Below are 26119 nucleotides of genomic sequence, written 5' to 3' on the forward strand. Positions count from 1 at the left end.
GGATGGCGTCCCTCGTACATGCCGGGGATGGATGACCGCGATAACACGTATGAGTCGTGTACACTGCCTGGGTAACGGGCGCAGACGTGCAGGATCATCATGCGGTGGTCGCAGACCACCTGTATGTTCATTGAATAGGTCCCCTTCCTATTGGTGAACACGGCCCTGTTATCTGCAGGTGGCCGCACGGCGACGTGCATCTCATCGATTGCGCCCTGGACCATGGGGAACCCGGCCACGGCAGAGAAGCCCACGGCCCGGGCATCTTGGCTGGCCCGGTCCACGGGGAAGCGGATGTAGCGGTGCGCCATGGCATATAGGGCATCTGTCACTGTCCGGATGCACCGATGTCTGCGATATGCCGGACAGGTCCCACTCGGTGCCTGGAATGACCACGTTGCATAAAAGTTCAGGGCCACCGTAACCTTGACGGACACGGGGAGAGGGTGTCCCCCTCCAGTGCCACGCGGTGACAGGTGTGCCAGCAGGTGGCAGATGTGTGCCACGGTTTCCCCGCCTCATCCGGAGTCTCCTCCTGCATTCCCGGTCTGTGAGGTCCTGGTATGACTGCCGGGGCCGGTACACACGTGGCGCCCTCGGGTGCCTCCGTTGCCGTGGGGCCGCGACATCCTCCTCCCCCTCCTCGTCCTGTCGGTCAGGTGTCCCTCCAGCCTGGGCGGCTGCCACCTGTCCCTCTGCGGCAGCCTGCGCCGCCTCTCTGGCACGCTCCTCCTCCTCCTCCTCCTCCTCATCCAGGGCAACATAGACATGAGCGGCTGCCGCCACGGCGGCCAACATCACTGGATGATCGGAAAACATGACGGCCTGGTGGGGGGGGAGGGGAACGACGACATGTCATCATTGCCCATATCCCCTCCTCCCCCCAGCCAGGTGGCATGGACCACCTGGGTCCAACTGTTGGAGGCTGGCACCTGGCCAGGTGGACCAACTCACTTGCCCTCCCATCCCCCTCCCCGGCACGGACCCCCCCATCCTCCTCCCCGGCACGGCCCCCCCCCCCCCCCAACCTCCACCCCGGCACGGACCCCCCCCCAACCTCCACCCCGGCACGGACCCCCCCCCCAACCCCCTCCCCGACACGTACCCCCTCCCGGCACTCCCCCGGAGCCCAGCCTACTCTAACCACCCCCCCCCCCCCCCCCCGCCGCACACACACACACAACCCGAGACACACCTCTCCTCACGCATTCAGACTGCGGCCACGCAATTGCCTGCCCAGAGCCAACCCCCCAGGCCGTCACTCACCTCCACGCTGGCCGGCGTGAACCTGGAGCACAGGGTCACGCCGATGAAAAGGAGGTTTTAATTTACGTCGACGTGAACGGTCATCACGTCGATGGGACTTCGGCCCATCCGGAAGGGAGAATATCGGCAGGCCGAAAATCGGCTGCCTTGCGCAGACCCGTGACATTCTCCGCGGCAGCGGCGACATTAACGCCCCGCCGACTTTTCTCCCTTCGGAGACTTCGGCAACCGGCGGGGGCGGGATTCACGGCGGCCAACGGCCATTCTCCGACCCTCTGGGGAGTCGGAGAATGATGCCCCCTGTCCTTACTTTACATTGTTTGACAGCAATCAGAACGAGGAGTCATGGACAATCTCTCCTTTCCTAACCCTGAAGAAGAGAAGCCCACATTAACAGTCTAATCAATTGAGATCTGTCCCACGTGTACGGTCCCATCTGCACCCAACAAGAGCGCCCTACAACAACAATAACATCTTGGATTTACGGAGCACCTTAAATATGGCAAAATATTTCAACGCAATTCCCAGGAACTTTCAGACAAAAATTGACACCGAGCCAAAGAAGGTAATGTTAGGCCAAGGGACTAAAACTCGATCAGAAAGCACGGTTTTAAGCAGCATCTTAAAGGAGAAGATGTCACAGCCCAAACACAGTCCAAAGATGGGCAGGTTAGATGGATTGGCCATGATAACATTGCCCCTTAGGGTGGGGTTGCAGGAATAGGGCGGGGGATTGGGCCTCGGTAGGGTGGTCCTTCCAAGGGTCGGCGCAGACTCGATGGGCCGAATGGCCTCCTTCTGCACTGTAGGGATTCTATGACGAGAAGAGAGGAGGTGTGGAAGGAAAGAGGCTTGGAGAGGGAATTTCAGAATTTAGGCCCGAGGCTGCTGAAGGCACAGCCACCAATAATGTGGAAGGAGGCAGAGGACGCACAATGTAGCTCGCTATTGCTGCTAACTGAATTAAATGGGCAGCGCGGTAGCATAGTGGTTAGCACAGTTGCTTCACAGATCCAGGGTCCCAGGTTCGATTCCCCACTGGGTCACTGTTTGTGTGGGTGTCCCCCCATGTGCCGGGGGCTGGCGTGAATCCCGCCCCCGCCGGCACGTTCTCCCCGTGTCTGCGTGGGTTTCCTCCGGGTGCTCCGGCTTCCTCCCACAGTCCAAAGACATGCAGGTTAGATGGATTGGCCATGATGAATTGCCCTTAGTGTCCAAAAAATATTAAGTGGGTGTTGCAGGGTTACGGGGATAGGATGGATGCATGGGCTTCGGTGGGGTGCTCTTTGTAAGGGCTGGTGCAGACTCAATGGGCTGAATGGCCTCCTTCTGCACTGAAAATTCTATGATTCTATGTAAAGCACACAGATTAATGATTGAGCCTTTGATTGACCAATACCTAATGTTCAGAGATAGTGCTCAAGTTCCATTGTACGAAGCACCACTGACTTGCGTTGTGATAGGATGTGCATACACCTTTAAGGATGCAGAGCTTAAATTACCGTCACTCATTACATACCTCAAACGGGTGTGTTGTATTAGTCCCCTGCCGTGTAGTGTACTTGCCCCGACGTGTAATGAACATGCAAGCAGCACGTTAGAGAGCCGCGTGTTTCTTGGCGGTGCGTCATTCGCTGGAGGCGGGATTCTCTTCTCCTGCCGCTTGTCAATGGGATTTCCAGTTGAAGCCACCACCCCCCCCCTTTGTCGCCAGGAAATCCGCGAGCCGTGTGCGTTGCCGGCGGGAATAAGGGGCAGGATTCACTGACCCCCCGCCAGGTCGGAGAATCGCCGGGGGCTGGCGTGAATCCGCCTCCCCCGCCGGTTGCCGAATTCTCCGGCACCGGATATTCGGCGGGGGCGGGAATCGCGGCGTGCCGGTTGGCGGGCCACCCTACGGCGATTTTCCGGCCCGGATGGGCCGAAGTCCCGCTGCTGGAATGCCTGTCCCGCCGGCGTGGATTAAACCACCTCTCTTACCGGCGGGACAAGGCAGCATGGGTGGGCTCCGGGGTCCTGGGGGGGTGCGCGGGGCGATCTGGCCCCAGGGGGTGCCCTCACGGTGGCCTGGCCCTCGATCGGGGCCCACCGATTTGCGGGCAGGCCTGTGCCGTTGGGGCACTCTTTTCCTTCTGCCTTCGCCATGGTCTCCACCATGGCGGAGGCGGAAGAGACCCCCTCCACAGCGCATGCGCGGGGATGCCGTGAGCGGCCGCTGATGCTCCCGCGCATGCGCCGCCCGGCAAAGTCATTTCTGCGCCAGCTGGCGGGGCACCAAAGGCCTTTCCCGCCAGCTGGCGGGGCGGAAATCAGTCCGGCGCGGGCCTAGCCCCTCAAGGTTAGGGCTCGGCCGTTCAAGACGTGGAGGATTCCGCACCTTTGGGGCGGCGCGATGCCGGACTGATTTGCGTCGTTTTTGGCGCCGGTCTGCGAACATCGCGCCGATTGCGGAGAATTCCGCCCAAGGACTCCCAAAGTCCGGTGAATTCCGACCTAGATGTGCTGTATGCAGCTCCCAGTCAACATTATCTGTATATTGTCTCATCTTCAAATGAAGGACTGATATTATTGCTTCATTAATCCTTGGATACGATTGGTACGTTTACAACAAAGTAGAATAACGTGGCAAATTAATGTCAAGATGTGTTTACTTGTGACCCCTGCCAAAGATTGCAGGGTCAGGGCTGATGAACACAGTTTGCCTGGCAGGGAGAACTCTGGAGGGCACCAATGTAACGTGGATAAATGTGAAGTTGTTCACTTTGGAACGAAAAACAGGCTGACGGGGTATTATTTAAAAGGTGATAGATTGGGAAATGTTGATGTACCAACCCCAAGGGACCTCTGTGTCATTGTACACCAGTCACTGAAAGCAAGCATGCAGGTCGAGCAAGCAGTTGAGGCAAATGGTATGTTGGCCTCATTGCAAGAGGACTCAAGTACAGGAGCTTACTGCAGCTGTACAGGGCCTTGCCGAGCCCACACCTGGAGTATTGTGTGAAGTTTTGGTCTCCTGATCTAAGAAAGGAAATACTTGCCATGGAGGGAGCACAGCAAAGGTTCACCAGACAGATCCCTGGGATGGCAGGATTGTTGTTTGAGGAGAGTTTGGGTCGACTAGGCCAGTATTCCCTGCAATGTAGAAGAATGAGAGGGGATCTAATTGAAACGTATACAGTGCTAACAGAGCAGGACAGACTGGATGCAGGGGTGTTGTTTCCTCTGGCTGGGGGAGGGTGGGTCTAGAACAAAGGGTCACAGTCTCAGGATATGGGGTAGGCCATTTAGGACTGAGACGAGGAGAAACATCTTCAGTCAATGGATGGTGAACCTGTGGAATTCCTTACCACAGAAGGGTGTGTGTAGATCATGTCACTGAATATATTTAAGGAGATGATAGATTTCTAGACTCTAAAGGCATTAATGGGTATGGGGAGAGTGCTGAGTATGGTCTTGAGATAGAGGATCAGCCATGATCATATAATAATAATAATCATTATTAGTGTCACAAGTAGGCTTACGTTAACACTGCAATGAAGTTACTGGGAAAATCCAAAGCTTCTGCCCAGCCCCCTTACCATCGATGTCCATGTACAAACAGACAGAGATGTCACAAGACCATTAATCCAGCCCAAGGTCCAGCTTATTGTCTGACCATCCCAACGCACAGCCTGGAATCTACCGGAATGATTGCATCTTTATGCAGCCATTGTGTCTTGACACCGTTGGAAAAATGGCCTCAATCTAAAAATAATAATCTTTATTGTCACAAGTAGGCTTACATTAACACTGCAATGATGTTACTGTGAAGAGCCCCCAGTCGCCACATTCCGGCACCTGTTCGGGTACACTCAGGGAGAATTCAGAATGTCCAAATTATTTAACAGCACGTCTTTCGGGACTGTGGTAAGAAACCGGAGCGCCCGGAGGAAACCCACGCAGACATGGGGAGAACGTGCAGACTCCGCACAGACAATGACCAAAGCTGGGAATCGAATCTGGGACCCTGGCTTGTGAAGCAACAGTGCTAACCGCTGTGCCGCCGATCTAGTTTTGGATGGGGGGGGGGATGGGGGATTTTACAACATCGAAATGGCCACGTGCACTCAGAAAGGCTACAGAGACAGGCTGGAGAAACAAAAGACATTACTTGGGTGCAACAGGGCATGCTCTCAGATTTACAGAAGTGGGGGTGGTAGGGGGGTGGGGGTCGGCAGGGAAGTAACCCTGGGGATGACAACATCCTTCGAAATAATGACTGAAATTATCACTGTGTATAGACCAAAAATCCCCTTTCCCAGTGTCTACATTCTGGCACTGAAAAGTAATGAAATGAACCAGAAAGTATAAATGTCAGAGTCATCCAGTGACTGTTACAGTTATATTGAAAATGATGGAGGTGATTTACCAGGCTCAACCTTATGAGTTATCATATTAAATGGAGATAACTGGATCATAAGACTGTGTTACAACAAAAAACATTTGTGCATTTACAGGTCTATTGGGTTTTATTTCACCAACAATTTTGATTCGTATTGCATGAACTGACTATTATAGATCGCAATCGTTATTTGCTAAATATGTAGAAATCATTCAATTAAGGAAGCAAATGCTATTTTTTTTGACAGGATGGTTAAAGATGGGTAAATGAGTCTCTGAGGACCATAGTGTTGCATTCATTTTGATCTTGTGTTTTGGTTTCAAAATCCAGTAGGGGTGGAACTGTGCTCCTGAGTAATTATTAAGCAGGATCTTAATTTGCTGTAACTGAGTTATGGCTGTGTCTGAAACCCTGCCTTTAGTGTGATGCAAGGCCTTTCCAGAAACAAGGCAAAATAGCTTTAATTTGGAATTAGTGGTGGCCAGTTAACAGGCTACCACCACGGCCACTGTCCAATTGAAGATGGCTGCCTGCCCTTCAGATTTGCAAATTCCAGAAGGCCGGCAGCTCAGTGCTCTCAAAGGCTGTCGAATATTTTTGTGGAAGCCGGGGACAAGCAGATAGGTCCCGGTAAATTGGGGTGTGGAGAGGAGGCGGGAGGGTGGTGGTGGGGTGGGGGGGGGGGGGGTGTCATGACGCACCAGTGATGAGTAATGCCATGGAGCACCCTTTTTGGGCTGTGCAGTATCCATCAAGGGAGGTCCCCACCACTGGGCACCCGCTGGGGTATGGCGGTCTCCCAACATGGGTGCGGACTCTGCTGATGTGGGCAAAATGTTCACGGGTCGGAAAGTGGCCCTTAATTGGGCAGAGGGTGGTTCGATTGGCTGCCCAGTGGACGACCGCACCCCTGGGGTATCTATCCCCCGCTGACAATCTGCTCTGGTGACAGGAAGCCATCAGCCTCACCTCCCATTGCCATATTGCCTTGTGCCTCCCATTCCAGCTCCAAAACGGTTGGGGAAATTCAGCTCTGGGTGTTATTGTATCGAAATGCGATTTTAAAAACACTTCTGTTGTTTCTTTTATCTTGTGCCTCTCATTCAAGACCGTTTCTTGTGAGGCATGAATAGAAAATCAGCAGGAATAAATATCTTCATTGTTTCTGGAGTCTCGAGTTTTCAACCGGTTGAAACTAATTTCTTTACCCTAAGGCATCCAGTGAGGGATATCTGAGGCAATACAGAGTTTTGAAGAAAAGTCATGTCAGACTCAACACTAACTCTGTTAACTCCCTCCACAGGTGCTTCCAGACCTGCTGTGTTTTCCAGCATTTTCTGTTTTTATACACATTTACAATGTGCCTGTACAAAATCTTGTATCGGGATGCACATGGGGCTGGTTTAGCACAGGTCTAAATATCTGGCTTTTAAAGCAGACCAAGGCAGGCCAGCAGCGCGGGTTCAATTCCCGTACCAGCCTCCCCGAACAGGCGCCGGAATGTGGCGACGAGGGGCTTTTCACAGTAACTTCATTTGAGGCCTACATGTGACAATAAGCGATTTTCATTTCATTTCATTTCACATGGCTAAAATAGCCAGAAACATAATTTGGAGGTTGATAACGCAGTTGTCACCTTCTTCGACCAGCGTGGACACTTAATGATCAGTTAATAGTTTAAAATTTCTCCCATGCGGCTATTGATGAATTTCCCTGCAAAGCAATTGCCAGTGCTTCCTTTTCAATTTGCAATGTAATTCTGCTTTTATGACCGAGATGATAAGGGCATGTATAGAACTGCCTGCCCTCACCCATCTCTTCAATGGTATGTGATATAACTCCACTGGGCACATAAATGGATGATATCTCAGTTATAGACACACACCAGACTTGATCATTATGTACTCACGACATTTCTTTCTGGCTATGGAGAGGTTTCATTTTGTTTCATTGGTACATTCCAGCCTCATCTCCTTGGAATATCGTGCAATACAGGGACTCACTAAGAAATAGACATTTGCAGTGTAAATTCAATAGCGTCAACTGCTCATTGCAACTCTGAAATATCTTCCTGCGTTGCCTTCTATATCAAAAATATATTTTTTCTTTCCATGGCTGTGCTAATGCACTCATTACCCTATTCCATAATCATCTTGCTGGATCATAATAAAACCAAAAATTATCTTAATGTTCGTCATTGTTATTATCATCATCTGTAATCATTTTAAATGCTTCCAGCTCCTCATAAACACTATAGTGTCTTATTCTTTTGGCAATGCAGTTGACTTTTAACAGCCCGCTGAATTAATTAACTGCTCTAATATCTTCATATGGAGCTCAGTGGCAGTGTTTGATATCGCTCTTCAAATGCACCTTGGGCCGTTCTGCTACGTCAGGGGGTGGGGGGAAGTATTAAGAATGCAAGCTGTGTTTTCTGCCGCTGTTTGCCGACAGGTTACTAGTTGTTTAGTCAACAAGGGACAGGCAATGAATATTGACCTTGCCGGCGAAGCTCGCAAACCAAGTGTGAATGAAATGTGGTGGGCGGGGGGCCCTTTTTAATCACTGCACATGGCTACAGCTATAAATCCAAATTGTACATGAAGATAATGGTGATAGCACGCCACCAGATCAACAATGTTCTGAAACCGACGGCAGGGCTACAAAATCTCACCAGTTCCTCATTCACCTGACTTAGCATTTACCATTCAGATCGAAACAAGTAGGAATTTTATCAAAGTTCCCCGATTGAAATTTGGGAGTGTGCAACACATCGCCTGGTAATGATCCAAGTTCTCCTTTGCTACTCAAGCAATCATTTTACTGACCGCGCTGCTAAAAATCTCAGGCACCGACTCCTCCTATTGATTGGCATCTTTTGTGAGGGCCATGAAGAATCCAGCATGAGTTTGTAGAGTCAAACAGAAAGCAACTTTATTTACAAGAGTATGTACACAGGGCCAGTAGTTCACTACTGGGTTCCCTCTCTAACTGGTACCACATTGGCCAGCTCTATTTATACAGCTGCACTGCTAATGGTTGGCCCTTCCCCGCCCCCCTCATTGGCCTTCCGTGCTCGGTGGGCACCGCAGAGGTTGGATTGCTCTATCGACCCCAGTTTTCACATTTTGATTTCATGTTTCCAAGTTTCCCGTTCCTCTTTGTTCTTTTTGAGCTGTGCTGCATTTGTTTTTAGGAGCGGCCCCTTTTAATTTGTCCCTCAGTTAATTTCTGTTTGTCTGTTTAGTTGATAAGCCGTAAAATACATCATGGGGTAACTAATTGTCTCCAGCCAGTAGGATCCAGGCAGGTTATAGCAGTATCTTGGCAGATGTATCGGAGCACGCAAATTTTTTTTCTCCATATTCCCCTTTCCCGAGAACCCTCAAAGAACGAGTAAAGCTGAAAGAATACCGTAAATGACCCTGGCCCATTGCCATAGACCCAGTTGGGAGTTCACAATCAAACAGTCGTGCAGATTGTCATCATGTTAACACATGGGGATATGACCCATCAGCTGCAAGAAATTCTTGTAACATTGTGGGGTTTTCCCACTCGCCTGTGGAACTCTGGGGAATTATGTCAGGGGGAAAGCATAAATGGTCATTTTTGTGGTGTTCTTTGTGTTGCTTATTTCAGGATGGTTGGTGTAGTGTTCACAAAGAATAGCTTGAACTTAAACAAAGCTATACATTTATTAATATTACTAACTTGGATTCAACACGTACTCCTAAAGAATACACAGTTGATTAATAACATTTAAACTACACTCATCTGCAGCTAATCTCACTACTGATATAAACTATGATCTGCTCTCACTTACACTATCTGTACTTCTGACTCTCTCTCGCTAACTCCTGCACACATTGGGTGGGATTCTCTGACCCGGGGCGCGAATCTCGCCCCGCCGCCGACTGCTGTATTCTCCGGCGCCGTTATTCAGGTGGGGGCGGGATTGCCGCAAAGCCCCCCCGCCAATTCTCTGGGCCCCAATAGGCCGAGCGGCCGTCCATTTTCGGACAGTCCTGCCGGTGTGAATCATTCAACTCACGCACCGGCGGGGCCTGGCAGGTGAGTATGCATGGGCGGTCCTCAGGGGGGATCCGACCCTGGCGGGGGGGGGGGGGGGGGTCCCCATGGTGGCCTGGCCCATGATCGGGGCCCACTGATCTGCGGGCCGACTTGTTCTGTGGAGGCACTTCTTCCTTCTTCCCCGGGCCTCTGTAGGGCTCTGCCATATTGCCCGGGGGCCGGCGCGGAGAGAGAACCCCCCCGCACATGAGCGAGAATACATTGGCCATTCCATGCATGTGCGAACTCGCGCCGTCCCTTCGGCGCCAGCTGGAGTGGCGCCAACCCCTCTGCCGTCCACCTAGCCCCCTAGAAAGGCAGGAATTCTTCACCTTGGGGGCTATTGACGCCAGAACCGTTGCTGCCGGTTTTCCTGCCAGCGTGGGGTCTTCGTCCCCAGAAGGGAGGATCCCGGCCAAACTCCCCAAAGGCTTAGCATCACTACCTTTTATAGTTGTAACTGTAGCTCCCTCTAGGCTACTCTAGACACTTCATTAACCCTTGCAGCTCTTACAGTTATGATAATACCACAGTTTTCAGCCGTTAATTTTGTCTTGCTGGACATGCCAGTGTTCCCCTACTTAAAACTCAGCAGGAAGGTCTGGTTCCAAAAGATTTTAAGGCCTGAATATATAAAGATACATCATTAAATCTCAAACATCTCCTGCTGAGTGAACCAACTCAGGGAGGTAATGCTACCTCCCTTTGATGTATTTTGGAAGATGTGCAGGATCAGAGATCGAGTATGTGCCACAGAATTGAAAGTGAGTAAAATCAATGATTTATAACGGAAGTGGGAGGCTGTCTTGGCTCAGTTAGTCGCAGTCACAGGATCACAGAATTGCTACAGCTCAGAAGCAGCTCATTCAGCCCAATATTCCTGCACTGGCTCTCCCAATAAGCAATTGACTTAGTGTCATTCTCTCGCCTTCTCCCCGTGACCCTGCACATCCCTCCCCGTGACCCTGCACATCCCTCCCCGTGACCCTGCACATCCCTCCCCGTGACCCTGCACATCCCTCCCCGTGACCCTGCACATCCCTCCCCGTGACCCTGCACATCCCTCCCCGTGACCCTGCACATCCCTCCCCGTGACCCTGCACATCCCTCCCCGTGACCCTGCACATCCCTCCCCGTGACCCTGCACATCCCTCCCCGTGACCCTGCACATCCCTCCCCGTGACCCTGCACATCCCTCCCCGTGACCCTGCACATCCCTGCCCCTTAACCCTGCACATCCATCCCCGTGACCCTGCACATCCCTCCCCGTGACCCTGCACATCCCTCCCCGTGACCCTGCACATCCCTCCCCGTGACCCTGCACATCCCTCCGCGTGACCCTGCACATCCCTCCCCGTAACCCTGCACATCCCTCCGCGTAACCCTGCACATCCCTCATTCTCAGATAACGGTTCAAATGCCCTTTTGAAAACATCAATTGAACCTGCTCCCACCACAATCTCTGGCAGTATATTCCAGACCGCAAACATTCGGTGCATCAAACCAATCCTTTTACGGGTGGGAACAGTTTCTCCCTGTCTACTCAGACCAGATCCCTCGTGATATTGCACACCTCTATCAGATCTTCTCTCAGCCATCTCTCCTCCAAGGATAACAGTCCTAACTTCTCCAATACATCTTCGTAATTGAAGTTCCTCACCTCTGGAACTATTCTTGTGAATCTTTTCTTCACTCTCTCCAATTCTTCATGCCCTAGGCGGCACCCTTACCAAACTTGACACAGTTACAGATCCTCCCCTCACCAAACACTGTTACAGACCCTACACGCACCAAACACAATACTGTTACAGACCCTTCAACAAATTCAATACTGTTACAGACTCTCCCCTCACCAAACTCAATACTGTTACAGACCCTTCACCAAATTCAATACTGTTACAGACTCTCCCCTCACCAAACTCAATACTGTTACAGACCCTCCCCTCACCAAACTCAATACTGTTACAGATCCTCCCCTCACCAAACTCAATACTGTTACAGATCCTCCCCTCACCAAACTCAATACTGTTACAGATCCTCCCCTCACCAAACTCAATACTGTTACAGATCCTCCCCTCACCAAACTCAATACTGTTACAGACCCTCCCCTCACCAAACTCAATACTGTTACAGATCCTCCCCTCACCAAACTCAATACTGTTACAGATCCTCCCCTCACCAAACTCAATACTGTTACAGACCCTCCCCTCACCAAACTCAATACTGTTACAGACCCTCCCCTCACCAAACTCAATACTGTTACAGACCCTTCAACAAATTCAATACTGTTACAGACCCTCCCCTCACCAAACTCAATACTGTTACAGACCCTTCACCAAACTCAATACTGTTACAGACCCTTCAACAAATTCAATACTGTTACAGACCCTCCCCTCACCAAACTCAATACTGTTACAGACCCTTCACCAAACTCAATACTGTTACAGACCCTCCCCCCACCAAACTCAATACTGTTACAGACCCTCCCCTCACCAAACTCAATACTGTTACAGACCCTTCACCAAATTCAATACTGTTACAGACCATCCCCTCACCAAACTCAATACTGTTACAGACCCTCCCCTCACCAAACTCAATACTGTTACAGACCCTCCCCTCACCAAACTCAATACTGTTACAGACCCTTCAACAAATTCAATACTGTTACAGACCATCCCCTCACCAAACTCAATACTGTTACAGACCCTTCAACAAACTCAATACTGTTACAGACCCTCCCTTCACCAAACTCAATACTGTTACAGATCCTCCCCTCACCAAACTCAATACTGTTACAGACCCTCCCCTCACCAAACTCAATACTGTTACAGACCCTTCAACAAACTCAATACTGTTACAGACCCTCTCCTGACCAAACTCAATACTGTTACAGACCCTCCCCTCACCAAACTCAATACTGTTACAGACCCTTCAACAAATTCAATACTGTTACAGACCCTCTCCTGACCAAACTCAATACTGTTACAGACCCTTCACCAAACTCAATACTGTTACAGACCCTCCCCTCACCAAACTCAATACTGTTACAGACCCTTCAACAAATTCAATACTGTTACAGACCATCCCCTCACCAAACTCAATACTGTTACAGACCCTCCCCTCACCAAACTCAATACTGTTACAGACCCTCCCCTCACCAAACTCTATACTGTTACAGACCCTCCTCTCACCAAACTCAATACTGTTACAGACCCTCCCCTCACCAAACTCAATACTGTTACAGACCCTCCCCTCACCAAACTCAATACTGTTACAGACCCTCCCTTCACCAAACTCAATACTGTTACAGACCCTCCCCTCACCAAACTCAATACTGTTACAGACCCTTCACCAAATTCAATACTGTTACATACCCCTCACCAAATTCAATAGTGTTACAGACCCTTCCCTCCCCCTCACCAAATTCAATACTGTTACAGACCCTCCCCTCACCAAAACTCAATACTGTTACAGACCCTCCCCTCATCAAGTTCAATACTGTTACAGACCCTCCCCTTTTGATATTTCAGTAAGCTCAGGGAAGGTGGTAAAAGAGGGGGAGGGGTGGCATTGTTAGTCAAGGACAGTATTACGGTGGCAGAAAGGACGTTTGATGAGGTCTCGTCTACTGAGGTAGTATGGGCTGAGGTTAGAAACAGGAAAGGAGAGGTCACCCTGTTAGGGGTTTTCTATAGGCCTCCGAAAAGTTCCAGAGATGTAGAGGAAAGGATTGCAAAGATGCTTCTGGATAGGAGCGAAAGCAACAGGGTAGTTGTTATGGGGGACTTTAACTTTCCAAATATTGACTGGAAACGCTATAGTTTGAGTACTTTAGATGGGTCCGTTTTTGCCCAATGTGTGCAGGAGGGTTACCTGACACAGTATGCAGATAGGCCAACGAGAGGCGAGGCCATTTTGGATTTGGTACTGGGTAATGAACCAGGACAGGTGTTAGATTTGGAGGTAGGTAAGCACTCTGGTGATAGTGACCACAATTCGATTACGTTTTTTTAGTGATGGAAAGGGATAGGTATATACCGCAGAGCAAGAGTTATATCTGGGGGAAAGGCAATTATGATGCGATGAGGCAAGACTTAGGATGCATCGGATGGAGAAGAAAACTGCAGGGGATGGGCACAATGGAAATGTGGAGCTTGTTCAAGGAACAGCTACTGCGTGTCCTTGATAAGTATGTACCTGTCAGACAGGGAGGAAGTGGTCGAGCAAGGGAACCATGGTTTACTAAAGCAGTCAAAACACTTGTCAAGAGGAAGAAGGAGGCTTATGTAACAATGAGACATGAAGGTTCAGTTAGGGCGCTCGAGAGTTACAAGTTAGCTAGGAAGGACCGTAAGAGAGAGCTAAGAAGACCCAAGAGGGGACATGAGAAGTCTTTGGCAGGTAGGATCAAGGATAACCCTTTCTATAGATATGTCAGGAATAAAAGAATGACTAGGGTAAGAGTAGGGCCAGTCAAGGACAGTAGCGGGAAGTTGTGCGTGGAGTCCGAGGAGATAGGAGAGGTGCTAAATGAATATTTTTTGTCAGTATTCACACAGGAAAAAGATAATGTTGTCGAGGAGAAAACTGAGATTTAAGCTACTAGACTAGAAGGGCTTGAGATTCTTACGGAGGAGGTGTTAACAATTCTGGAAAGTGTCAAAATAGATAAGTCCCCTGGGCCGGATGGGATTTATCCTAGGATTCTCTGGGAAGCTAGGGAGGAGATTACTGAGCCTTTGGCTTTGATCTTTAAGTCATCTTTGTCTACAGGAATAGTGCCAGAAGACTGGAGGGTAGCAAATGTTGTCCCCTTGTTCAAGAAGGGAAGTAGAGACAACCCCGGTAACAATAGACCAGTGAGCCTTACTTCTGTTGTGGGCAAAATCTTGGAAAGGTTTATAAGAGATAGGATGTATAATCATCTGGAAAGGAATAATTTGATTAGAGATAGTCAACACGGTTTTGTGAAGGGTAGGTCGTCCCTCACAAACCTTATTGAGTTCTTTGAGAAGGTGACCAAACAGTTGGATGAGGGTAAAGCAGTTGATGTGGTGTATATGGATTTCAGTAAAGCCTTTGATAATGTTCCCCACGGTAGGCTACTGCAGAAAATACGGAGGCATGGGATGCAGGGTGATTTAGTAGTTTGGATTAGAAATTGGCTAGCTGGAAGAAGACAAAGGGTGGTGGTTGATGGGAAATGTTCAGACTGGAGTTCAGTTACTAGTGGTGTACCACAAGGATCTGTTTTGGGGCCACTGCTGTTTGTCATTTTTATAAATGACCTGGAGGAGGGCGTAGAAGGATGGGTGAGTAAATTTGCAGATGACACTAAAGTCGGTAGAGTTGTGGACAGTGCGGAAGGATGTTACAAGTTACAGAGGGACATAGATAAGCTGCAGCGCTGGGCTGAGAGGTGGAAAATGGAGTTTAATGCAGAAAAGTGTGAGGTGATTCATTTTGGAAGGAATAACAGGAAGGCAGAGTACTGGGCTAATGGTAAGATTCTTGGCAGTGTGGATGAGCAGAGAGATCTCGGTGTCCATGTACATAGATCCCTGAAAGTTGCCACCCAGGTTGAGAGGGTTGTTAAGAAGGCGTACGGTGTGTTAGCTTTTATTGGTAGAGGGATTAAGTTTCGGAGCCATGAGGTCATGTTGCAGCTGTACAAAACTCTGGTGCGGCCGCATTTGGAGTAGTGTGTGCAATTCTGGCCGCCGCATTATAGGAAGGATGTGGAAACATTGGAAAGGGTGCAGAGGAGATTTACCAGAATGTTGCCTGGTATGGAGGGAAGATCTTATGAGGGAAGGCTGAGGGACTTGAGGCTGTTTTCGTTAGAGAGAAGAAGGTTAAGAGGTGACTTAATTGAGGCATACAAGATGATCAAAGGATTGAATAGCGTGGACAGTGAGAGCCTTTTTCCTCGGATGGTGATGTCTAGCACGAGGGGACATAGCTTTAAATTGAGGGGAGATAGATATAGGACAGATGTCAGAGGTAGGTTCTTTACTCAGAGAGTAGTAAGGGCGTGGAATGCCCTGCCTGCAACAGTAGTGGACTCGCCAACACTAAGGGCATTCAAATGGTCATTGGATAGACATATGGATGATAAGGGAATAGTGTAGATGGGCTTTAGAGTGGTTTCACAGGTCGGCTCAACATTGAGGGCCGAAGGGCCTGTACTGCGCTGTAATGTTCTATGTTCTATGTTAAACTCAATACTGTTACAGACCCTCCCCTCACCAAAGTTGATACTGTTATAGACCCTCCCCTGACCAAACTCAATACTGTTACAGATCCTCCCTTGACCAAATGCAATACTGTTACAGACCCTCCCCTCACCAAAGTTGATACTGTTACAGACCCTCCCCTGACCAAACTCAATACTGTTACAGATCCTCCCTTGACCAAATGCAATACTGTTACGGACCCTCCCCTCACCAAACTCAATACTGTTACAGACCCTCTCCTGACCAAACTCAATACTGTTACAGACCCTCTCCTGACCAAACTCAATACTGTTACAGACCCTCTCCTGACCAAACTCAATACTGTTACAGACCCTCCCCTGACCAAACTCAATACTGTTACAGACCCTCCCCTGACCAAACTCAATACTGTTACAGACCCTCTCCTGACCAAACTCAATACTGTTACAGACCCTCCTCTCACCAAATTGAATACTGTTACAGACCCTCTCCTGACCAAACTCAATACTGTTACAGACCCTCCCCTGACCAAACTCAATACTGTTACAGACCCTCCTGACCAAACTCAATACTGTTACAGACCCTCTCCTGACCAAACTCAATACTGTTACAGACCCTCTCCTGACCAAACTCAATACTGTTACAGACCCTCTCCTGACCAAACTCAATACTGTTACAGACCCTCCTCTCACCAAATTGAATACTGTTACAGACCCTCTCCTGACCAAACTCAATACTGTTACAGACCCTCCCCTGACCAAACTCAATACTGTTACAGACCCTCTCCTGACCAAACTCAGAACTGTTAGACCCTCCCCTGACCAAACTCAATACTGTTACAGACCCTCTCCTGACCAAACTCAATACTGTTACAGACCCTCCCCTGACCAAACTCAATACTGTTACAGACCCTCTCCTGACCAAACTCAATACTGTTACAGACCCTCTCCTGACCAAACTCAATACTGTTACAGACCCTCTCCTGACCAAACTCAATACTGTTACAGACCCTCCCCTGACCAAACTCAATACTGTTACAGACACTCTCCTGACCAAACTCAATACTGTTACAGACCCTCTCCTGACCAAACTCAATACTGTTACAGACCCTCTCCTGACCAAACTCAATACTGTTACAGACCCTCCCCTGACCAAACTCAATACTGTTACAGATCCTCTCCTGACCAAATTCAATACTGTTACAGACCCTCTCCTGACCAAACTCAATACTGTTACAGACCCTCCCCTGACCAAATTCAATACTGTTACAGACCCTCTCCTGACCAAACTCAATACTGTTACAGACCCTCCCCTGACCAAACTCAATACTGTTACAGACCCTCTCCTGACCAAACTCAATACTGTTACAGACCCTCTCCTGACCAAACTCAATACTGTTACAGACCCTCCCCTGACCAAACTCAATACTGTTACAGACCCTCTCCTGACCAAACTCAATACTGCTACAGACCCTCCTCTCACCAAATTCAATACTGTTACAGACCCTCTCCTGACCAAACTCAATACTGTTACAGACCCTCTCCTGACCAAACTCCATACTGTTACAGACCCTCTCCTGACCAAACTCAATACTGTTACAGACCCTCTCCTGACCAAACTCAATACTGTTACAGACCCTCCTCTCACCAAATTCAATACTGTTACAGACCCTCTCCTGACCAAATTCAATACTGCTACAGACCCTCTCCTGACCAAATTCAATACTGTTACAGACCCTCCTCTCACCAAATTCAATACTGTTACAGACCCTCTCCTGACCAAACTAAATACTGTTACAGATTCTCCTCTCACCAAATTCAATACTGTTACAGACCCTCTCCTGACCAAACTCAATACTGTTACAGACCCTCCCCTGACCAAACTCAATACTGTTACAGACCCTCTCCTGACCAAACTCAGAACTGTTAGACCCTCCCCTGACCAAACTCAATACTGTTACAGACCCTCTCCTGACCAAACTCAATACTGTTACAGACCCTCCCCTGACCAAACTGAATACTGTTACAGACCCTCTCCTGACCAAACTCAATACTGTTACAGACCCTCTCCTGACCAAACTCAATACTGTTACAGACCCTCTCCTGACCAAACTCAATACTGTTACAGACCCTCCCCTGACCAAACTCAATACTGTTACAGACCCTCTCCTGACCAAACTCAATACTGTTACAGACCCTCTCCTGACCAAACTCAATACTGTTACAGACCCTCCCCTGACCAAATTCAATACTGTTACAGACCCTCTCCTGACCAAACTCAATACTGTTACAGACCCTCCCCTGACCAAATTCAATACTGTTACAGACCCTCTCCTGACCAAACTCAATACTGTTACAGACCCTCCCCTGACCAAACTCAATACTGTTACAGACCCTCTCCTGACCAAACTCAATACTGTTACAGACCCTCTCCTGACCAAACTCAATACTGTTACAGACCCTCCCCTGACCAAACTCAATACTGTTACAGACCCTCTCCTGACCAAACTCAATACTGCTACAGACCCTCCTCTCACCAAATTCAATACTGTTACAGACCCTCTCCTGACCAAACTCCATACTGTTACAGACCCTCTCCTGACCAAACTCAATACTGTTACAGACCCTCTCCTGACCAAACTCAATACTGTTACAGACCCTCCTCTCACCAAATTCAATACTGTTACAGACCCTCTCCTGACCAAATTCAATACTGCTACAGACCCTCTCCTGACCAAATTCAATACTGTTACAGACCCTCCTCTCACCAAATTCAATACTGTTACAGACCCTCTCCTGACCAAACTAAATACTGTTACAGATTCTCCTCTCACCAAATTCAATACTGTTACAGACCCTCTCCTGACCAAACTCAATACTGTTACAGACCCTCTCCTGACCAAACTCAATACTGTTACAGACCCTCCCCTGACCAAACTCAGAACTGTTAGACCCTCCCCTGACCAAACTTAATACTGTTCCAAGCCCTCCTCTCACCAATACTGTCATAGACTGTCCCCTCACTATAGTCAATACTGTTACAGTCCTCCCTCACTGTACTCAATACTCTTACAGCCCCACCCTCTCTAAATTGGATTCTGTTACAGCCACCCGCTCACCAAACTCGATACTGTTACACGCCTTCCCCTGTTCACTGAACTCTCGGCGTGTTTTTGGCCCCTTTTACTTCTCACATTCTTACTTCTGAGTCATGTCCCAATGTTGAGATTCCTGCACGTACTGATGCATGTTGATACCTCAGCTCTCTATTGAGGCGGTATGGGGTACTTCTTCGCATTGGATGCACCACTCGTGGAAGGCTGGCTTGCATTCTTCGACAGAAAAGATCCCGCAGCAGAATTGGAGAAAGAACGGGGCAGTTCCTCCCAGTGGGCCAATATGTATCCCTGTTCCAACATCACACAAACAAGATTATATGGTAACCACCTCAAATCGATTTGTGGGATCTTACTGTATGCAAAATGTCTGCTGTGTTTCTGCCATTTACAACTTACTTAAGTGGGAAAGGACTTAATTGGAACACGCTGAGTTTGTGGATCTGAGATAAATGAAAACAATTTCTTTACTGATATACAATCTGAGGTTAAAATAATCTAATAGATACTTCATATTCTACCTAATCCAGTTATGAAGTGGATAATCACTTCTCCAGTTACTGCAGAAAGGTTAGAAATGTTGCTAAGTGCACTCCTCATGCAGATTTTAACACTGCACTCCTGCGTGTGTGCTTTTAAAATTCAGGCCACAGCCCATGGCAATGGTGTTCTCCGTTCCCTGAAGTACGGCAGGCATCTTTCACATTGCAGGAGGTGGTTATCTGCCAAATCAGTCATCTCACTAGCTGCAGACAGCAGGTCACTTGTTTTCCAACGCTAATGATACGGCCACTATTCCAGGTAGCGGAAGAACGCTTTTCCAGAATTCCTGGCTTCTTGGGGGTCGGGGGAATCTTTGTTGCTGTCCATCGGGGCTCACTCCACCAATGCAATCTGGGGAGTAGGAATGGGTACGTGATGCACTATCAATTACCACAAAGACGAGAGTGGTGGAATAATCGAGGCTTTATTGAGCAAAGATGTTGTGCCTCCTGTAGCTGGAACCTGAATGGCTGCAGCACCAGCGAGCACACACATTTATACTCCGCCTAGTGGGCGGAGCCAGCAGGCAGGGATTTACCCATGTACCTCTACTATACGTGTCTTACCGTAATACATATAATACTGCTAGTGGTGACTACCACAGTACGTACGTTAGGAAGAGCCCACCCTGGGCCCTCTGAAGTAGTTTGTATCGGATTTATGGTACATAGTCATTGGGTCTAAGAAAGAAATATTGGCTGCTGTAAGCGGCCTCCTTATTAAGTGCCCCCTTTTCCTGCAAGCTATTGGTGAAATGTTTGAACTGGGAATTACAATGCAATTGCCTCCTGCTATCCGTAATATAGATGAGACATGTACCTGTTCCTGGAAGCTATTCTCGTCAAGCTACACTTGCCAAAGCTTTTAATATTTGTGTTCCCCTTGGTGGCTGAAAAATAGGCTTTCTTCTGATTGTGTGGAAGATGTTCCTAAGTGCTAATTATGTGTCTGCATTCAACATGTAGCTATTTGAGGTGAAAGTGCTTGCCTCAGACACACACACACTTAAGAGTCATGGGGGCAATAGGGCACAGAGAGAAAGGCCATTCAGCCCATCGAGTCCCTGCCAGCTCCCCGCGGAGCAACCTTCTTGCAGATGAATGCAGACTCCATGAATCTTGAAAAAATGGAGGAACGTCAGGAGGCCATTCGGCCCCTTGAACCTGTGCCTCCCTCCATTCAGTGAGATCATGGCTGCTCTGTGTCATAACGCCGTCCACCTACCTTGGCCCTGAAAGTTGGGAATTCTCTCTTTCATCCGTGAGGCTGACTCTCAAAGCAGCTTCCTTCACAACCTCCGCCTGGAGAGATTTTACTGCAGCCCTTTGAGGAGGGTGCCCCTCACATCCCCGCGTGCCGTGTGCCCTTTGGCAGCAGCTGCTGGGTGCTGTCAGCAAAGGGGGCAGTACCCTTCCCTTGCCCTCTCTGCCACCGCTCTCTTCAGCCACTCCCTTGGGCGCCGAATGTTTCCGTCGAGATTTCTTGCCTTTAAGACTCCTTTAAACGACCAGCCTTTTAAACCTGCTGTGGAATTTCGAAGTCGATAGTCGACTTTCAGACATAGACAGAATTATGTGTTTTCATCAAAGCTAGCAATTGTTGGATTAATTCTTTCTGCGCCAGAAATAATCAGCCAATGTGTGGCGTGCGCCGGATCCTTCCCTTCTTTATCAACAGCTTCCATACAGACAGCTATTTCCAGAACTTGGAAAGACAAGACAGACCCACGGTGTAACGCCTGATCTGCAAGGTGATAGCAGCACTGCCCCAGTGAGTCTGACTCTGTCGCAAGGTTCAGTGCCATCTGCAAATCCAATGCCGTATATGCCATTGGTAGCCTGCTTGATTCTGGGGTAGCCTCCCAACCCCCCCCCCCCCACCCCAATGCAGATACCCCCGAGTCTGCTTTCCTCCACCTCCAGAGTACCCCTACCCCTGACCCCGGCCTCTCCCCTCCATTCCTAGTGAAAATCAGAGTCTCTTTTCAACTGACTCCGCTCTACTTCAAACAGTGTGGCAGCTTTCAAGTGAAATGATCTTTAAAACCTTTTATAGATCATCAAACGACTTAGCCGAGGGGTTATCAGGCAATAGCAGATTTATTGTCAGGGGGTAGGGCAGCCCATCAGCGGTGATGGAACTCTTTCTGATCTATCTTTAATTTCACGGACTTCAAAGCGCTCTTCGATACGGAATCTAATCCTTTAGAGTTTAGATTAATCAAAGAACAAAGAACAAAGAAATGTACAGCTCAGGAACAGGCCCTTCGGCCCTTCAAGCCCGTGCCGACCATGCTGCCCGACTAAACTACAATCTTCTACACTTCCTGGGTCCGTATCCTTCTATTCCCATCCTATTCATATATTTGTCAAGATGCCCCTTAAATGTCCCTATCGTCCCTGCTTCCACTACCTCCTCCGGTAGCAAGTTCCAGGCACCCACTACCCTCTGCGTAAAAAACTTGCCTCGTACATCTACTCTAAACCTTGCCCCTCTCACCTTAAACCTATGCCCCCTAGTAATTGACCCCTCTACCCTGGGGAAAAGCCTCTGACTATCCACTCTGTCTATGCCCCTCATAATTTTGTATACCTCTATCAGGTCTCCCCTCAACCTCCTTCGTTCCAGTGAGAATCCACTTGAACATTTCCACGTGTTGCTTTTCTGCCAGGACTATCGCCCTTCCATGTGATGTGGGAAAACCTTGATGGTTCCCAGTAGTGTGTTTCTAACTTTGTTACAGCGTCATTTTTCTTACTAAACCCGGAGTCCACGGTTTGGTTGGGATCTGCCAAATGTTCTCTCTTTCCTGGAATTATTAAGGATTGCATTCCTGTACTGTAATGACGATATTCTCTTTCTCTGGAAGTATGCTTATAATTAGGAATTACAACACGAAAAGGGGATTATTCTGTCCAAGCAGGTGTTTATCCCCTGCAATGTGTGTGGGACCGTGTATAAACAGGCTCCTGCATTTACCTACATTGCAGAATTTAAAATGATTCACAGACAGTGCATTAGGGCATTCTGGAGACATAAATAGTGCTATGTCATTGCAGAACTCATTCTTTCTGGTGAAGTTTTGTCACTTTTGCACCGGGAGGAACCCTGTTGATGTCCGAGGCGAGGGTATCCCAAAACGCAGAAGGGTAACTTGGACGCCGGTTCTTCAGAGTATAATTTTTCAATTTGATTTGATTTGATTTATTGTCACATGTACCAAAGTACAGTGAAAAGTATTTTTCTGATTTCTGCGGCCGAGGGAACGTACACAGTGTGTACATAGTAGACAAAAAGAATAGTCAACAGATAACATTGACAAATGGTACATTGACAGACAGCGATTGGTTACAGTGCGGAACAAGGGGCCACACAAAGCAAATACATGAGCAAGAGCAGCACAGGGCGTCGTGAATAGTGTTCTTATAGGGAACAGATCAGTCCGAGGGGGAGTCGTTGAGGAGTCTTGTAGCTGTGGGGAAGAACCTGTTCCTATGTCTGGATGTGAGGGTCTGCAGACGTCTGTACCTTCTACCTGATGGAAGGGGCTGGAAGAAGGCAATGTCTGGGTATTGTGAGGATAGATATATAAACCAGTGAGGAATAAAGTCCAGGCTAGTTGTCACCATTCAAATCAACTAATGCTTATTAACATGTAAAAAAACACAAGCAGAAAGGCCACAATATAACACGTAACTACAATGATGGTGACCCCCCCCCCCCACCATATTGTGGAATTAACACAATTCCCATCCATCTACGTTTCTGAACTCCAAGGAATGTTCCTCATTCCAAAACAACATCCCATACAATGTATCTCTATGAGCCAAATCCAGCAAATAGTTACCATCCACGAGTTTTCTTTAATTTTAGGAAGACTTTCTTTGGTTCAGTGTAGTTCTAGCCTGGAATCCATTCTGCTTTCTGGGAGGTTTTCTGTCCAGCTGGGCGTGACTATGGTTGTAACTGTTTACCAGCTGTTTCTCTCCTCTCATCTCTTTCCTTTCCTGCCAGTACAGAGCTCCCTGCTACGGATATTCACTTTTGACCTTCTTCTATCTAAACCACCTGCCTTAGCTTTTAGCGTATAAGTGCAAACAGTATTCTTATGCCTCGGGTGTGAAGTTGGTGCTGAGTCAGGTAAATTGAAAATAACTAAGAGTAGTGTATGACATTCAATACTAGTTCGGCTTCCAGACTGTATGTTTTGTTTTGGGGGAGGTGGGCGGAAGATCATCAAGCTGCAACACAATGATGTTGCGCAGGTACCATTTACTGGATTCAACGTCACCGAATTCTCCCCTATCCAGTTGTCTTTCCAGTTTCCTGTGCAACCGTTTACTTGCTCAATTCTTAGCCTGCGTTCTGTCGCTATGCACTCTTGGCACTGTCACCAAGTCTAATCATCTTACTGATATTATACCATTTGTGTCCTAGCGTGTCCTACAATGCTGATAATTAACCTCTGCTCCTCTAATCCTTTCCTGGGCTCACTGACCACTCTTTCTAAAGTCCAACCTGAAAGCCAAGTGTCATTTACAATTCTTCAGTCTGCATCGGAGCACCAGCTGTGCAACCTAATTCGCAGGCAGAAGCTAATAGCACTTAATTACCTTCTGCCACATGTCATAGTGCAGCTCCAGATGGTGATAAAGAAGGGGAGAAGACTGGAATTCACAACACAGATCGTTTTCTCTTCATTCTGTTTTCCAGTGTGACTGGAATGAGACAGATCTGGCCCATTGTTAGTTGATGCGGTCATAACAAATAATTAGTGGTACCTTAATTCCGCAAGTAACTGTCTGCTTGATTATCAAAGTTATGTTGTCGCTATTCTCACTGATCTTGGTATCAGGGAACGGAACATTTTCCACTTTAGAAGCCTTGCCAGGGCAGGATGTTTGCTGTCCATTTTCGATCTCACACCAGCAAGACAGACTGGTAAGGATTTTGCATACAATAGCGGCAAGAGGATTGCCCCCCTGAAAACCCAACAGGCTGCGAACCTGGTGCCCTGGATCTCGTACAAGCACATGCAAGTCTTCCTCATACCATTTCCACCAACGTCCGCACCAATCCTGCCCTCCGGTTCATGCCCGCACCAAAGGAGTGGGTGCCTGGGCAGCAGAGTGGTACCTCAAAACCATGACTGAAGCCTGGAGAAATTTTGCCTTCAGACCAACTGTTGGATGGTTCTCCTGAATTCCTCCAAAGACTTTTTCTGCCGGGTTTTGTGAGTACGGAGATAGCATGGATATCGGTAGATTTGGAACTGAGTTGAGGAGGAAATACTTCTCGCAGAGGATGATGAAGCTGTGGAACTCGCTGCCCCACAGTGCATTGGAATCCGAGTCATTAAATGGTTTCAAGAAGTAGATATTTTTCTGATTTTAAAAATTGGTTAAAGGGTGGGTGAGGGGGGGGGGGGGGGGGGGGGGGGAGGGGAGGTGGATTCGAGACCAGGAAGAGATCAGCCATGATCTGATTGAATGACAGAGCAGACTCGAAGGGCTGAATCGCCCGCGTTTGCTCCTAATTCCTATGTTGTTCTGGGTTGGGAGTCTCTTTACTCACGTACTCTGAAGAGGTGGACAAGAAGGATTGCAAGGGTTTTCTGACCACTCACTCTGGTGGGCACCATTGGGGGGGCAGGACAGGAAGATTTTGAGAGCTGTTAAAAGTCAAAAAATCTCCTGTCCCGCCCACGGCGATGCCCACCAGAGCTGAAAAATTCCAAATAAAATATAATCAACCAAATAAAATATTAACCCACCCTCCCACCCTGCTCAGCACCCCCCAGCAGAGCATTTAACTGTTTTGAAGAACAGTCGTATTGGACTTGAATCATTAACTCTGTTTCTCTCTCCCCAGATACTGACAGACATGCTGGAATTTTCCAGCACGGCCTGTTTTTATTATAGCAGGTGAAGGCCCACTCTTGTTCTGCTTGTCACTGCAACAATGTGAGCCTGCATTTATCATAATGGAACAAGACTCAGCACAGAAAGGATTAAGATGGGTCTGGGCAGTGGCACTGCCCACAGTCACATGGGCAAAGAACAGTCCAGAAGAACACTTTGTCAGCAGGATATTGGTATTGTCGGAGTGGTATTGCCACTGGACGGGTAAAGCAGAGACCCAGAGTAATGCCCTGGCCACCCAGGCTCCACACCCACCACAGCAGATGGTGACATTTGAATTCAATAAAGAGAAAATCTGGAATTAAAAGCCTGATGATGACCATCTTTGCTGATTGTCGTAAAACCCCATCTGGTTCACAAATGTCCTTTATGGGAAGGAAATCTGCCACCCTTACCTGGGTCTGGCCTACACGTGATTCCAGACCCACAGCAATGTGGTTGACTCCTAACTGCCCCCTCGAGGGCAATTAGGGATGGGCATTAAATGCTGGCACAACTTGCGACGCCCATGTCCATTGATTAATTTTTAAAAAGCTACTCTGCATGGTGGGACCCACATCCTGCAAAACCATACTTGGAAATGTTAATCGGTAAAGCCGACCAATAA

At 48.4% G+C, this 26119-nt stretch overlaps 1 long non-coding RNA gene across 1 annotated transcript in view; it reads left to right on the forward strand.

Annotated features, from left to right (window-relative positions):
- The window catches only part of LOC140393601 (uncharacterized), a 164374-nt gene extending 138554 nt beyond the window's left edge, over positions 1-25820 (forward strand). Inside the window, exon 4 of the long non-coding RNA XR_011935688.1 lies at positions 25463-25820. This is a non-coding gene — a long non-coding RNA (uncharacterized lncRNA). The remainder of the gene's footprint in view (positions 1-25462) is intronic.
- The last annotated feature ends 299 nt before the right edge of the window (positions 25821-26119 follow it).

This window comes from Scyliorhinus torazame, chromosome 17 (assembly GCF_047496885.1).
Source record: "Scyliorhinus torazame isolate Kashiwa2021f chromosome 17, sScyTor2.1, whole genome shotgun sequence".
NCBI classification, from domain to species: domain Eukaryota; kingdom Metazoa; phylum Chordata; class Chondrichthyes; order Carcharhiniformes; family Scyliorhinidae; genus Scyliorhinus; species Scyliorhinus torazame.